Source organism: Rhineura floridana, chromosome 4, assembly GCF_030035675.1.
Source record: "Rhineura floridana isolate rRhiFlo1 chromosome 4, rRhiFlo1.hap2, whole genome shotgun sequence".
In the NCBI taxonomy this organism is placed as follows: Eukaryota; Metazoa; Chordata; class Lepidosauria; order Squamata; family Rhineuridae; genus Rhineura; species Rhineura floridana.
The window spans coordinates 74,643,784-74,657,918 of NC_084483.1; the positions used below are offsets into that span (position 1 = coordinate 74,643,784).

Here is a 14,135-nt window from a genome sequence, read left to right on the forward strand (position 1 = left end):
AGTGTTGGGTGAGGTGTGTTTTGTTTTGTTGATCGTTTGTTACAGGTAGTCTTGCTGCTCACACAAGGCTACATGATAGGGCTACTTGACATGTTCCCCTCTCCCATAGTGAGCAACATGGAAGCATTATCTTCTGAACAGGGCTATAGTTAAGCTTAGTGTTTACAGTGATTAGTCTTCTAGTCCAATGGACTTACTGTACTCCTTCAAAAATACTTGTATAACTATATACATATTTTATAACAATATTTTTCGGTTATTTTTTGCTCTTTAATGAGGATTAATACTAAATGAAAAGATTCTTATGACATATATTTTGCACAGATTATCTTCAAACTCTAACTTTGAAAGAGAGGAATATGATTTCTCATTCCAGTGCAACCCTGGTTCAGCAAATGTTATATGATTTCCAAATGATAAAAAGCCAGTCCTTCTACTCTATAGCCAGCTCCTGCATTTCAAGGTGTAATTTGAATACGTAGGAAATCAATATGGGCTTTGCTATGTGATTACAACCAGATAATTGAAATATCAGAAGGGTAGTGAGCCAGAGAGACTTTATACAGATGCAATAAGACATTTTAACAACAGTGTTTGCAGTGTTAAAGTGGGCTTAAATTTTACTGAAAGGCACTATTAAATGCATAAGTTCTCGCTCGCTCGCTCTCTTTCTCCACATTACCCTAAAGTATTTAAAAATACCTTGAATGTACCAAAGTGTATATCACACTGTCATTCCTTAAGCTGCATTAGTAAGGTCTGCAGAGATTTCCTTAAGAATTAAGCTTTGATTGACACTTTAATAATTTGGCCAATATTCTACACAGTTTCTAATGCTCCGGGTAAGGTGTCCTGGGAGATTTTGGGGACAGATCTGAATTATGGAAACAAGTTAGTTTCTTGTAGTAAAGCAGCAGCACATGACATGTTTTATGAAAAAATCTAATGTGTCAGAAAGAGTAGTAGAATGGGGAAATGGGGCTTAATTCATTTTACATTTGCAAATAAGAAAAAAAAACCTTAAGAAATATAATAGGAGGATCTATGGGTGAAGACCAAGTCAAGGTTAATATAAATTATGTATCTGCCATTTAGCCACGAAAATAGAAGGCAGTCCTTATCAAAGAATGACTGTAATATTATTTCAAAGATACTCACAGCATGCTTGCAGGATAATATTTTTCCAAAAGTAGTAAGAATGAAGGCTGAATGAGTTTCTTAACGAAGCAATGGTGTTTCATCTCTGGTAGCCTAATTTAAACCCACATTTTAGTCCAAAGGAAAATGAGTGACTTCAGTTGAAGTCTCTGATGAACACAGTCTAAGATAACTATTTCCATTTAGTTTTATTTATTTATTTGATTCATTTATACATCGCTCTTAATTTTTTTTAAAAAAATCCAAGAGCAGTTCACAAATCACACTGACAATTTCATCACAGAGCAAAATAAAAACACAAAAATAATCAAACTAAAGTAGTTTAGAAATGCTTTTACATAATAAATAAATGGTTTAATCATATGGAGATTATTACTGAGTAGGAAAAAGCAACATGTATGAAGTGTCCCTAATATAAGATTTATACGCCATTATAACAAACCTCCTATACCAGCCTTTCCCAACCTTTGTTGCCAGATGTTGCTGGACTACGGTTCCCATGATTCCTGACCATTAGCCATGCTGGCTAGGGCTGATGGGAGTTGTAGTCCATAATATCTGGAGGGCACCAGCATTGGCTACCACTGACCTAGAGGAAAGCTGGGCCATGGCATACAAAGGGAGGCAGGGAGGCAACAGCAGCTACTCTCACTCAACCTCTAATCAAGCTTAAAGATCAGCAGCTGGCAGCATTTTAAACAAGCAAGCTGGCGATGGGGAGGGTGGGCAGAGCCAAGCAAGAGCCAGCCTGACCCAAGGGGGAAGCAGCAGCAGAAAGAGATGCACCACTACTCAAAATAAAACTACCCACATCTTTTCTTTAAAAAACAAACACAGAAATAACTAATAAAACAAATAATTCAAGAAAACACAAATACACATCAGTGAGCATAATCCTAATTCCATCTGTCCTCTAGTGCACAGTGGCACCCAGAACAATAAAATTACTACTGCTGCTACTACTATTGTTATAGTATTATAAATTAAGCCATACAATTCCCTTAAACTCACTTACGTATTATGCATTTTTTTAAAAGAAACATTTACATCATTTAAAAATCCACAGTAAACCATTTAAAAATAAACCAACATTTCTATAAAGTCATCCATGTAATTTGCTCATTGATGGTCTCCTATCATTTTGCTAAATTTTATTAGCATGTGTTCCTGTTTATTCTTCTCACTCTCCTCTCTCTTTGTCCCCCTACCAACCAATTTTATCCATGTCTAATATTAATAGGCAAGCCAGCTGTGTTGCATAAAATTCTTAAACCATTGTTACTAATGCTACTTTCTTAAGGCTAAAATTGGATTCTTGTTTAAGTCTCAGCTCTATGCAATATAATTATCAAGATCTCTCCCCCCCCGCCCACCCCCAAAACCCGACAAGTGACCCAGAAAGCTGCAACATTTGCTCATCCTCTCCCTTTGGTATTTAGATTCTGCAAGTTTTAGAGAAGATTGTGATAAATTCCACTATGATATAATTAAGCTAGCTGAATGCACAGCACAATAATAGATAAAAAAATAGTCAAAATACACAGAATTAATTAATTAATGCATGTTTTGAGTGGGAAGGCAGAACGGTACATCCAACTAGAAGGGCTATAAATGATAAGTATAATTTTATTAAGGGGGCCTGAGCAGTGCGGATGTCTCAAGGAAGGTCTTTCTCTAATGACGAGATGAAGTCAAAAGAACAATCAAATGTTAGGCTGCCTGAGGAAATGGTTTGAGAAGAATGTGGAAAATAAATGCGGAGGGGGAAAAATCTCTCATTATATGAATCAACGGTTTGTTCTCATTTAAAATATAGTGTGCAATAATGGTCAACCAACCTCAAAAAAGAATATTGCTAATTAGATGGGGCTAAGGAAAGGGCAACAAAGAATGATTATGGTCATAGATAATAGCTCATAGGAAGACAGACAGAATAGACTGTTTATTTCAGAAAAAAAGAACAGAAACAGTAAAAAAGAAGAAAACTACTTAAAATAGTTATTTAGATAGGAAGCAGGGATTTCTGAATGTTTACATTGTTTTAAGTAAGAATTTTTGACTGGAAACTCTTTGGACTCATAGATTTCTTCACCATAGAATTCTCTAAGGGTCATTTCATACATGATACAAATTTGAATTTAAAGATAATCCTTGGGGGACAATACCACACTCCCAAAAACAAGAGTTGTGCAATGGCACTGGAGACCAGTGACGGAATGGGTAGCATTCTGCAGGCTTTAGGGGTGTACAAACCTGTCAATGTCATTTGCCCTCTCTTTCTCATTTTTCCATTTTTAAGTTCAGTTCTCCACAATTCTGCATCAGTTTGCAATTTTAAAAAAAGTTCTCATGAAAATTCATCAGCATTTGGGTGTGAATTTATCGATATACACATTTTTACAAGCAAATGTTCCTACTATAATGTGTTTTTGTATTTTATTATCCCTAATATATGCATTTTTGTGCACATTTTCCCCTAATGTACACATTTTGTCCACATTATTCATCAAGAGAACTTCATCACAAAATTCAGAAAAAACAGCATTTTGAAGGAGAGCTGTGTTTCAGTTTAGATGCCAGATGGGGCAACAGGCAGTAAACGTCTGAGAAAGTGGAGACTGAGCAGGCGAAGGGCCACATATAGTGGGGCTCTGTTGCTCTCCCAGCTTCCCAACTCCATGAGTCACTGATAGGGAGAGGGGCGAGACTAGGGGAGCTCAGTGCAGTGCAGTGGAGCCAATCTGATGCTGCTACTGTCTTGTGCCATTACATTGTGCTGAGCTCCTTGGACCTAACCCATGGCACCCCATCAGCCGTTACTGGCCCCATTTTCCTTATCACTGAGTGCCAGAGGGCAGTGATGTTAGCTCAATACAGACACTTAGGTGACAACTGGACAACAACACCCCAATTGTGCCACTGATATCATTCATCTTTGCCTGTGCAGGGTACTGCTGGCCTGTCAGAAGCCTTGGGCCAGCACAAAGATAGCTCCACCATCACCTGCCTCCAATGCCATTGTCCAGTGCCTGCTGTTTGGGAGTGTGGGAGCCCCAGTGGTTGTGATTGACACGACTATAACACTTCATTGGCTGCTGCTAGCTATTCCTTTACCCATGGATGCATGAAAATAAAGTATAACTTTCCATTTTATTTATTTATTTATTTATACCCCGGCTTTCCTTCCAGCAGGAGCCCAGGCGGCAAACAGAAACACTAAAAACACTTTAAAACATCATAAGAAGACCTTAAAATACATTAAAAACAAAACGTTAAAAACATTTAAAAAATGTGTGTGATTGTGGGCCAACTAAAGAAAATATCCTGGAAATCCAGTTTATCCTGGAAATATGCAGATTCCATATCTGTACATATTTACACCTGCACATGTTAACTCATATAAAAACTTTTGTAATATAACCCAACAAAATCTGCTTTCAGTGTTGTCCTCAAGGGTGTCCTCAAGGAAGGGTGTTGCTAAATTCTGGATAAGGCATATCTTGTTAGGTTCAAAAAAACTTCTAAAATATAATTATCTAACACAATTCACAAAGAAGGTTGTACAATGAATTTTTTTGAAAAAATATATATTGCTCGTATACACAGCCAAGTAGTGTATAATTTAATTGAAATTTATGCAGAAAGGAATATATTTATAAACTCTCTGTATGCTCACATTCGTAAACTACAGATTCTGCATCACATTAGTGCAGATGCAGAGCCCAAAGGCAGAGTGATCTCAATAAAGCTGAATTGTGGTCCCAATTTTCTGCCCCCCCCTTCATGACATGAATACGCCGGCATTCTGAGCAATTGCCATGCACAAAGAAGGGCCAGCTGACAGGATAATGTACACAAATCTCTCATTACATGTGATGCCTATGTACATTACCTGTACATGCACCTGGAAAGAGAAACGGATCTCTATTGAGCCCTGTGGATCAGTTTGAATTGGTGAAGGGGGTTGTGCCCCTACTAGGAAAGATGGTCCCCTAAGTCCTTCAAACATTTCTTGGCTAACTTCAGTCCACTGTAGCACCATTGGTTTGGAAATGCAATGGACTCAAAAATAAGATGGATGGAGGGAAGGAATATGAAAATTGTTCTATTAAGAGAGTGAATTTCTGATAACTTTGATGATTGGCTAACTGTAAGAAAAACATAAAGCATAAGAGCCTTACTGGATTGACTAGTCCAACATCCTGTTCCCCACAACCAGATACCAACCAGATACTTGAAGGCAACAGTCATCTCCCACTGCCAGTGGCTGATATCCAGAGGCATGATGCCTCTGCTCATGCAGATGTATAAAGCTAGGACTTTTTTTGTGACACTACTCACCTCTTTTTTTGCTCCTCATGGCATTTTTATCAATATATGAGTACCGGCATCTCATTTTTTTTAACCAAAAAAGCACCGTATACAGCCATCTTGACTGATAGCCATTGATAGCCCAGTCAGTTCTCAAGCCATCTAAGTTGGCAGCCATAACCAGAACTTATGATAGAAATTCCATAGTTTAACTAAGCACTGTGTGAAGAACTGATGATATATTAATCCCAAACTTGATTTGAAAAGCAGTAAAGTAAAAATTAATATCTCATGCTGGAAATGAGCATATCTGTATTTCCTATACCTGGCCTGGGTGTGTTTCCATATAAGCTCTTCCATGCACACAGATGGGAATGGCAAAAATGAAGAAAATTTTTGTTCATTCTCTTTTCTGAAGCTCATTTCTTGTTATTTTCTAAACAAGTGGAAAGAACACTACTGCAGTGTTCAAGAAGAACTGCAAGGTTATTTCTTATTTTTTTAAAAAAGGAGCCAAAGATGAGATTTCAGTGTGATGTGGCACTTACATTCACCTTCTTAATAAGCCTAAAATACCACATCAGTGAGAATTTCAAAGACCTCCTCTATACAAAAGTGTCTGTCTTGCAAACTCAAAAGCTTTTGAGGGCAGAAACCTGCCTTGTCTACACAATTCCCTTCAGACACAGAGTTTAAGAATACAGTTAGCTATCCCATGTTTTGCTAGGAAGATTCAAACACTTGCTCTTTGAGGTTACATTGAATTATTAGGCAGAATATTTGGTTTTAAGTATGTATAAATTCTTCTGACAAATGTCTGACAAAGACAAAATATTTAAGTATGTGTATGTGACTTCATAGTATAGAATCGATATAGGCTAGTGCTGTGGCAAAATTTTCTCCCCCCATTTTTTTCTCTCTTCCAATCATTCACCAACAATTAAATTGCATCTGAAAATTACCAAAGGGGAAATCAAATTTTGGTGGAAATTCTCATGGATGGGATGCAGGATTTTTGTTACACTTAACCTTACTTCTTTGTAGGGAGGGTTTTTTTTTTTGTAGTATCTATCGTCATACAGCAATAACTGCTCTTTGTTGTATGAATAATTACATTATTCATGCCAGTGTCTGTGTTTTTTCATTCTACAAAATCGTATCTCTGGTGGTCTGAACATGCCCAGGAGAATATTTCTTTAACCTGGCATTGAAATGAATACTAAAGGTGGTGGCAGATGTACCTACCTGGAGAGAGAATTCTAAAGACAGAGGGCTATTACAGAGAAGGTCCATTCTCTGGTCACCACCCTCCATACTTCTTCTGAGGTGGGATGCTGAGAAGTGTCTCAGATGGTGATGGCAGTGTCCAGTGTTGTTCTGGCAACAGTGAACTTGTGCAGCATTTGGTATATGGTGTGGATTATTATTATAAGTATTATTTACATTTGTTTGTTGTTTTGTACAAAAAACAACTCAAAACAACTTAAGATAAAATACAAACAAATAAAAGCAATTAAAAACCAGAAAAATTAAAACAATGTATAATGGAAAATGCCTAAAATGCTCATCCACAACCTCATTCAATAGCACAAAAAGGCAAGTCCTACCCCATGCTGCTAAAAGATGAGCACCACCACAGATGCCAGCTTCATTACTAAAGGCCTGAGTGGATAAAAATGTCTTTGCCTGGTGCCTAAAAATTGATAATGATGGTGCCAGGCTTGTACTGCTGGAGATAGTATACCACAGATAAGAGATAAAATAGGATATTGTTGCGTGCCACCCCAATATCTGAGCAGTGAGAGATCTCCAGGGGTCCCTGCACTTACCCATGGTTTGGTTTCCTTGGAAAGAAAGTCAGCAGAGACTCTGGTGTCTTTATGAAATATGGTTTATCTATTTACACATATTCCAACCTGAGCTTAAGATGGAGGGGTTCAAAGCATTCAGCAGTCTTATAGAACTTTCTTTTCCATCAGGCTTACAGGAGGCACCCTAAAGCCATGGTGCAGACAGACAGCTTCTCTGCCTGCCTCCAGCTCCCAGGCTTTCCTCGGATTCAACTAAAAAGCCTTTCCTTGGCCTCAGGAAAGGGGGGGGGCTCTCCTGGAGAGTTTCAATAACAATAAGATCACCCTGGCCCAGTTAATGGGCACTTGATAGGCCCATTTACTCTCCTGGCCACTCTATTAGACTAACAAAGGGAATTCATCTGACCAGCAGAGCGGGTTTCTCACCCCCAGGTGCACGGTTCCAAATCAGCTGGAAAGGGACTCATAGAAATCATCTATCTCAACCCCAAACCCATAACAATATTATTACCCCATGGGAAAGAAAGCATAACATGGGAAAAGAGCACATCACCAGAACAAAGGGAAATAGTGATGTTTTTTGAGCATACAGGGGAGCAAAACAAATCTGCCCCTCTGCCCAGAGAGAGGATATTATTGTGGATGTGGTAGCATAAGCCACAATTGTTGCAGTTTGATAAGATGATGGCACTAATAATAAAAAAAACAGTTGTTCCATACAATGAATTATTCAAAACAACTTACCAAAAATAAATCAGAACCAAAATAAAACATTTTTTTAAAAAAACCACATTTTATATGGCTTTCTGCCTACTATGCTGTATGGATTTCATTGTGTTGTGAATGGCTTAGATTGACCCACCAATGCATTGCATAAAAGACTCTCTCTGCTGTCCACAGCAGATTTACACATACAGTTCCCATTAACACTAGGGTGTTGAACATATAAATCCCTGTTGCATCAGCATGAGAATATGGTGTATCCCAATATCTGATAATTGAAGCTGTTCAGTCTCCTGAATCTTCATGCATCTCACTACTGCAGCAAAGCACAGTGTGACAAAACACCCATTTCTCCCACAGGATTTTGGCAGCTTGCGCTAATGCCAAACTAGATGGGAGAATATTTATTACAATAGAGGAAAAATATGATTACTATAGTAACAGTAGGTAGGCTGGCGTCCCTTATGTTCAGAAATACTAGGGACAAAATTAATTTCTCACAAAGTAATTGCCGTATCTTCAGATTAGATCTAAATTAATGAAGATTTATCAAGTTGGAAGGGCTCTCTTTGTGTGGCCTTGTCATGTTGATTACATTTTTTCCCCTGACTAATAAAATGAAACGCGGATGAGGAAAAAACTCCTATGAGAAAGGTGCTATTCATGTAAGTAAGTCTCAAAAGTAACAGGAAGAGTATTTGTGCACCATCTTTCCATCCATGCAGGGGGGAATGTTTTCCCTCTTTTGCTGCTGGCACCACCAGGGGTGTTCACAGGTTTCTTCGTACCTGGGCACAGGTTGTCTGTATTTGGGTTCAGCTGCTCCTGAGAAAGAGTCTACATGGTGATTTTAAAAGTCATCATGGGTTGCTGTTGTCTGAAAATGGAAATGGACTGCCTTCAAGTCGATTCCGACTCATGGCGACCCTATGAGTAGGGTTTTCATGGTAAGCAGTATTCAGAGGGGGTTTACCATTGCCTTCCTCTGAGGCTGAGAGGCAGTGACTGCCCCAAGGTCACCCAGTGAGCTTCATGGTTGTGTGGGGATTCGAACCCTGGTCTCCCAGGTTGTAGTCCAACACTCTAATAGCATTGGGCCAAACTAATGCCTGAGAACAGAAGGATCTGTCAGTATATTTTTATGCTTGTTAAAAGTATAGAATTAGCCTGACTCACCTTTTCAGTTAGTTTGATAGGGGGGGGGTGGAGAAAAAAACCCTTTTTGTAATCCATTATACTGTAATAAATATTGATTGTTGGGAATTCAGCCAGATTTTTTGTTTAAAAAAATCTACCTGAGTTTTTCAAACAATTTCTGTCATTCAGAAGAGCTGACACAATAAAGTATTCTGCTGCAGGCCATTATTTTTCATAAACTAATCAGATATCTAAACAATTATGATTAATGAACAAATTTGTCTAAAAGGCTAAATTCTGTTACTGCACAAATGGCAAGCTGTGGAAGAATTCATTAAGTAGCTTGTTCACACATCACAAATCAACTGGCTTTATTCTTAAGGAGGAACATGTGTCGATAAGATCCTAGGCTAGCACATTTTTGAAGCAAACTCTGTCCCCCTCCCTGCTGCCGTTCCATACTGCTCAGATATGCTAAAGCTCACATATGTTTGTTTGGTAACTACATACTTGATCAGACTTTTCTGAAATCGCTGAAGCTAACAGTGGTGGCTTCTGAACAAGAGGGAGACATAATTTGAAAATTATTTGACCACTGTCATTGAGCTAGCGTCAGATAGTCAAATAATAAACAATAATAGTTTTATAATTCACTGAAACCTTGTAGATAAATACAGATAATGGTCCAGCCCATTCCCATCCCCCCAAAAATATATATTAGTTCATCTGCATATGCCTATATGCCACAGGGCATGAATGTTGGGGCCTGGCAAGCTACTCAGCCAGAAGGCATTGGCCCAGTTGAGTGGATTTTGAGAGTAATGGACAAACAATGTTGTTCCAAATCCATTTCACACCCCAAAGCACCGGCAGAGATGTGGGGTACCATTACAGGCTTTCCCATAATTTAAATACTACTGGGAGGAATTATTTGGGTTTTAAGCCTAATGTAGCTGGAAAACGCTTTTTTTTAAAATGCCCTTGAGAGGATACCAAAAATTATATGATTTGGCAAAGATGTTTCCATCTAGGTGTCTGGCACTAGCTTCATGCTGTGCCAAGCCCCACCCCTGTTTTCACAAAGGTCTCAGTTTGCACAAGATGAAACAGTGGGAGGTGAAATATATTCCAGCAAATTTCTAGGTGTGCGCTATGTTTTCATTTATTTATTTATTTATTTTATTGCATTTATATACCGCCTCATAGCCGAAGCTCTCTGTGCAGTTTACAACAATTAAATTGAAGAAAAGTAAGAACACCAACAAACATAAAAATGTAATTCTCCATCTTTGGAGCCAATGTTTAACCGCCCTGCCTGCTCCCAAATGGCAAATGGATGCCACAGCACTTCCCAGCAGATCCTCTGCCAGCATCACTTTTCCTGGCTTCCCATGAGTTGGATTGCTCCGTTTGTCTTTAACTGCTACAGGTAGCAAGTCTTTTACAAAAATGAACGGTCACAGATTAACACAGCTCTGAACTTGACTTTCATTTTGTTTATGCTTATGCTCCTTTTGGATTTCTGCTTTTTTATTTTATTTTTTGTGTACCTCAGCTGAGTTCCTTGCATGAGTTCCATCTGTTCCATGTAGATAATGCGGACCAGTAATGCACAAGCAAAAGACTCTCAGTCCCAAGCAGTATTTTGGCAAAGGGCCACAGTATGTTCCCAGCAATGATCTGACATCTAGCTAATAAATCTTTAAACAGGATTTCTAGGAAGGATGCCTCAGGCAAGGCTTGTGAGACTTATGAAAGAAAAAGGGTGGGGGAAAACCTTCAGATGTGCATGTTATTGCAGTATCATGCAGAGGTTTACTTCCTGTCCCATCTCTCTGAAGTGTTTGGAATCCTATTTAGTGAAATAATTAAGTACATGCAATACTTAAACCAATAATACAGGCTAAGACTCATCATAACGTTTGATGGGAATAATTGTTTTTACTCATATGTTTCTTCCTTTTATAACAGCCCTATGTGCTTCCCTTTTCATGCCACTGTTTGAACCACCAAGGAGAGTCAGTGCTGGTCTTTGGATACCTCCTCACTGGTCCCTTACACTGAATAAGCATCATTTCTGAGACTGATACAGCAATCTTAGCCATACTATCTTTCTGATCTTCTCCTTCTGTAATTAAGCCGTCCCCAGGGTTGTTAATGTGGGATGAAACCTTTGAAAAATCAAAATGTTCAGACTTGATTGCTTATAGACATGTGAAACACATTGTCAAAATTATCCGGATCTTAATAGGTTCTAATGCAAAGTGGCCACATAACCAGATAAAAACAAAAACACAATCATATGCACTTGCATAGGATGATAGCAGTGCAAGAATGGTTTGCTTGAATGCAGATTAGGGCTGTGCAAATGCTTCAGGTGAGGCATGAATCTGCAGTAAATAGTCCTGCTTTGGAGGTATTAGTACCACTTGTGAATCAGAGAGTTCATCTTAAGACTTCAGAACAACCTCAGTGATATAGAAGGATGTATGTTCTTCCTTTTTTCTGGCCTACTTGATGCATTTTGAAACCTCCTACTACTTTATCCAGGAGATAAGCATTTGTGAAGATGAAAGAAGGGGAAAAAGCAGATGTGACACATTTGATTTCCCCATCCTTTTCTTTTCATAAACATTATTTTCAGGGCTGCCACCAGAGGGTGGCCCGATTGGGCCTTAGCCAAGGACAGCTCTTTAAGGTGGGAGGGTAGCACTCCTATTCCGCAATCTGCGGCAGCGTCGATTCCCAACCCTGCCACAGATTGCAGAGAGGGAGCTCACAGGCAACTTCCTCTTATAGACCATATGGGTTTCAATAAGGCCACCCGCACAACCCACCTACCTGTCTCATTGCTGTGAATTCTGTGCGCACATGCCTGCCAGCAACAAAGATAGTGGTGGAGGCTTCCCTAAAGGGCTGATGCCCCTGCTACTATCTTGGTTGATGGCAGGCATGTGCGCACATACAGCGTAGTGCACATGCAAGACATCAACCAAGATGGCGGCAGGGCCATAAGTCCCTTAGGGAAGCCCCCATCGCCAACTTGGTTGATGGCAGGCATGCGCACACAACATGCATGGCATTCACGTGATACGGCGAGACAGGTAGGTGGGGCATGCAGACAGTTGCTGCGAGTCATGCCTGGTGCCAGCCCTTATTATTTTCCCTGTATTGGATGACTCATCCAGGTCTAATGTCAGTAACTAATTTTCTTTTGTCTTCCAAGTACAACAGACTGAACTGAATAATTGGGGTTTTTGATGCACCCCATCCTGCCTTATGCACATGCGCTTTTTTTTAGTGAGTTCCTTCCTTCCTTCAAGATAAGGGATTTCTTGTGCCTTGGCTCAGGCTTCTTAACATTACATGGGCTGGCTAAAACCTTTGTCAAGTTCACACAATATCTGGCTGTCTAGTCATGAGTAATGATGCATTGTGGCATATTGATATGCTCAACTATTACCATCATTAGTGTTAAAATCATGTACTCCAGCTGCTTATTTGTAAAAGATGAAAGTGCATTGAAACCTTCCATTGTAATTAATAGGGTATTGATTAAGAAGCAGCTCATTTAAGACTCCCAAAACAAATGGGTAACCGCCATTTTCACATTCTCTTGAAGGAATCAAAGAATTATCTTTTTCATTCACATACTTAAAAAATAAAAAAATAAAACAACCAACAAAACCAGGAACCAAGATAGTATCTCATGCATCATTGTGGCAACATTCATTACATGAAATGAAGGTCACAAAGAAAGGTAATGGATGAAAGGAAGCAAGAACCATTAAACAATTAGACTATTTTTCATTGGCTACAACGACAATAATTGAAATGGTCTTGCCACATCTAATTTATCAGACATTCATCTTCTTCTGTTTTGTCAGGTGATTGGAATTTACGTTGGCTTTGTAAATACCAGCAGCAACAACAAAAGGAACTATACCTGTTGGGGATCTCCATATATAATCCTCCTCCTCTTTCTGTCACCACACAGGCATATTTGTATGTAGTCTCTGCCTGTGTGGGTCCTACAGTTTACGTATATGAAACATGTAGATATTTAAGGTGAACAATTTCATTTACTTCCAATGATGATTATATTCACTAATAGGCAAAAACACAACCCCTTGTGGTTTAAGAATGTACCTATAGCCAACAGATATTTCTATCACACTTTAAAAAGCAAGGAAATTGGGCAGCTATAGTGAATGCACAGAAGACCTGACCTCCTCTCTGAGATATTGTACTGCCCTGTTGTTGTAGTTATGTGCCTTCAAGTTGACTACGACTTATGGCGACCCTATGAATCAGCGATCTCCAACAGCATCTGCCGTGAATCACCCTGATCAGATCTTGTAAGTTCAGGTCTGTGGCTTCCTTTATGGAATCAATACATCTCTTGTTTGGTCTTCCTCTTTTCCTACTCCCTTCTGTTTTTCCCACCATTATTGTCTTTTCTAGTGAATCATGTCTTCTCTTGATTTGTCCCAAGTATGATAACCTCAGTTTCACCATTTTAGCTTCTAGTGATAGTTCTGGTTTAATTTATTCTAACACCCAATTATTTGTCTTTTTCACAGTCCATGGTATCTGCAAAGCTCTCCTCCAACACCACATTTCAAATGAGTTGATTTTTCTCTTATCCGCTTTTTTCACTGTCCAACTTTCACATCCATGCATAGAGATTGGGAATACCATGGTGTGAATGATCCTGACTTCAGTGTTCAGTGATCCATGTTTGCATTTGAGGACCTTTTCTAGTTCTCTCACAGCTGCCCTCACCAGTCATAGCCTTCTTCTGAGTTCTTGACTATTGTCTCCATTTTGGTTAATGACTGCACCAAGGTATTGATAACCCTTGACAAGTTCAATATCCTCATTGTCAACCTTAAAGCTGCATAAATATGCAGATGATACCATACTACTAGCAGAAACCAGTAATGATTTGAAACGAATGCTGATGAAAGTTAAAGAGGAAAGCACAAAAGCAGG

The 14,135-nt window shown here is 39.0% G+C and overlaps 1 protein-coding gene across 6 annotated transcripts in view; it reads left to right on the forward strand.

Annotated features, from left to right (window-relative positions):
- LOC133383184 (uncharacterized) overlaps window positions 1–14,135 on the forward strand; it is a 139,546-nt gene that overhangs the window by 101,509 nt on the left and 23,902 nt on the right. The gene's annotated exons all lie outside the window — the stretch shown is intronic.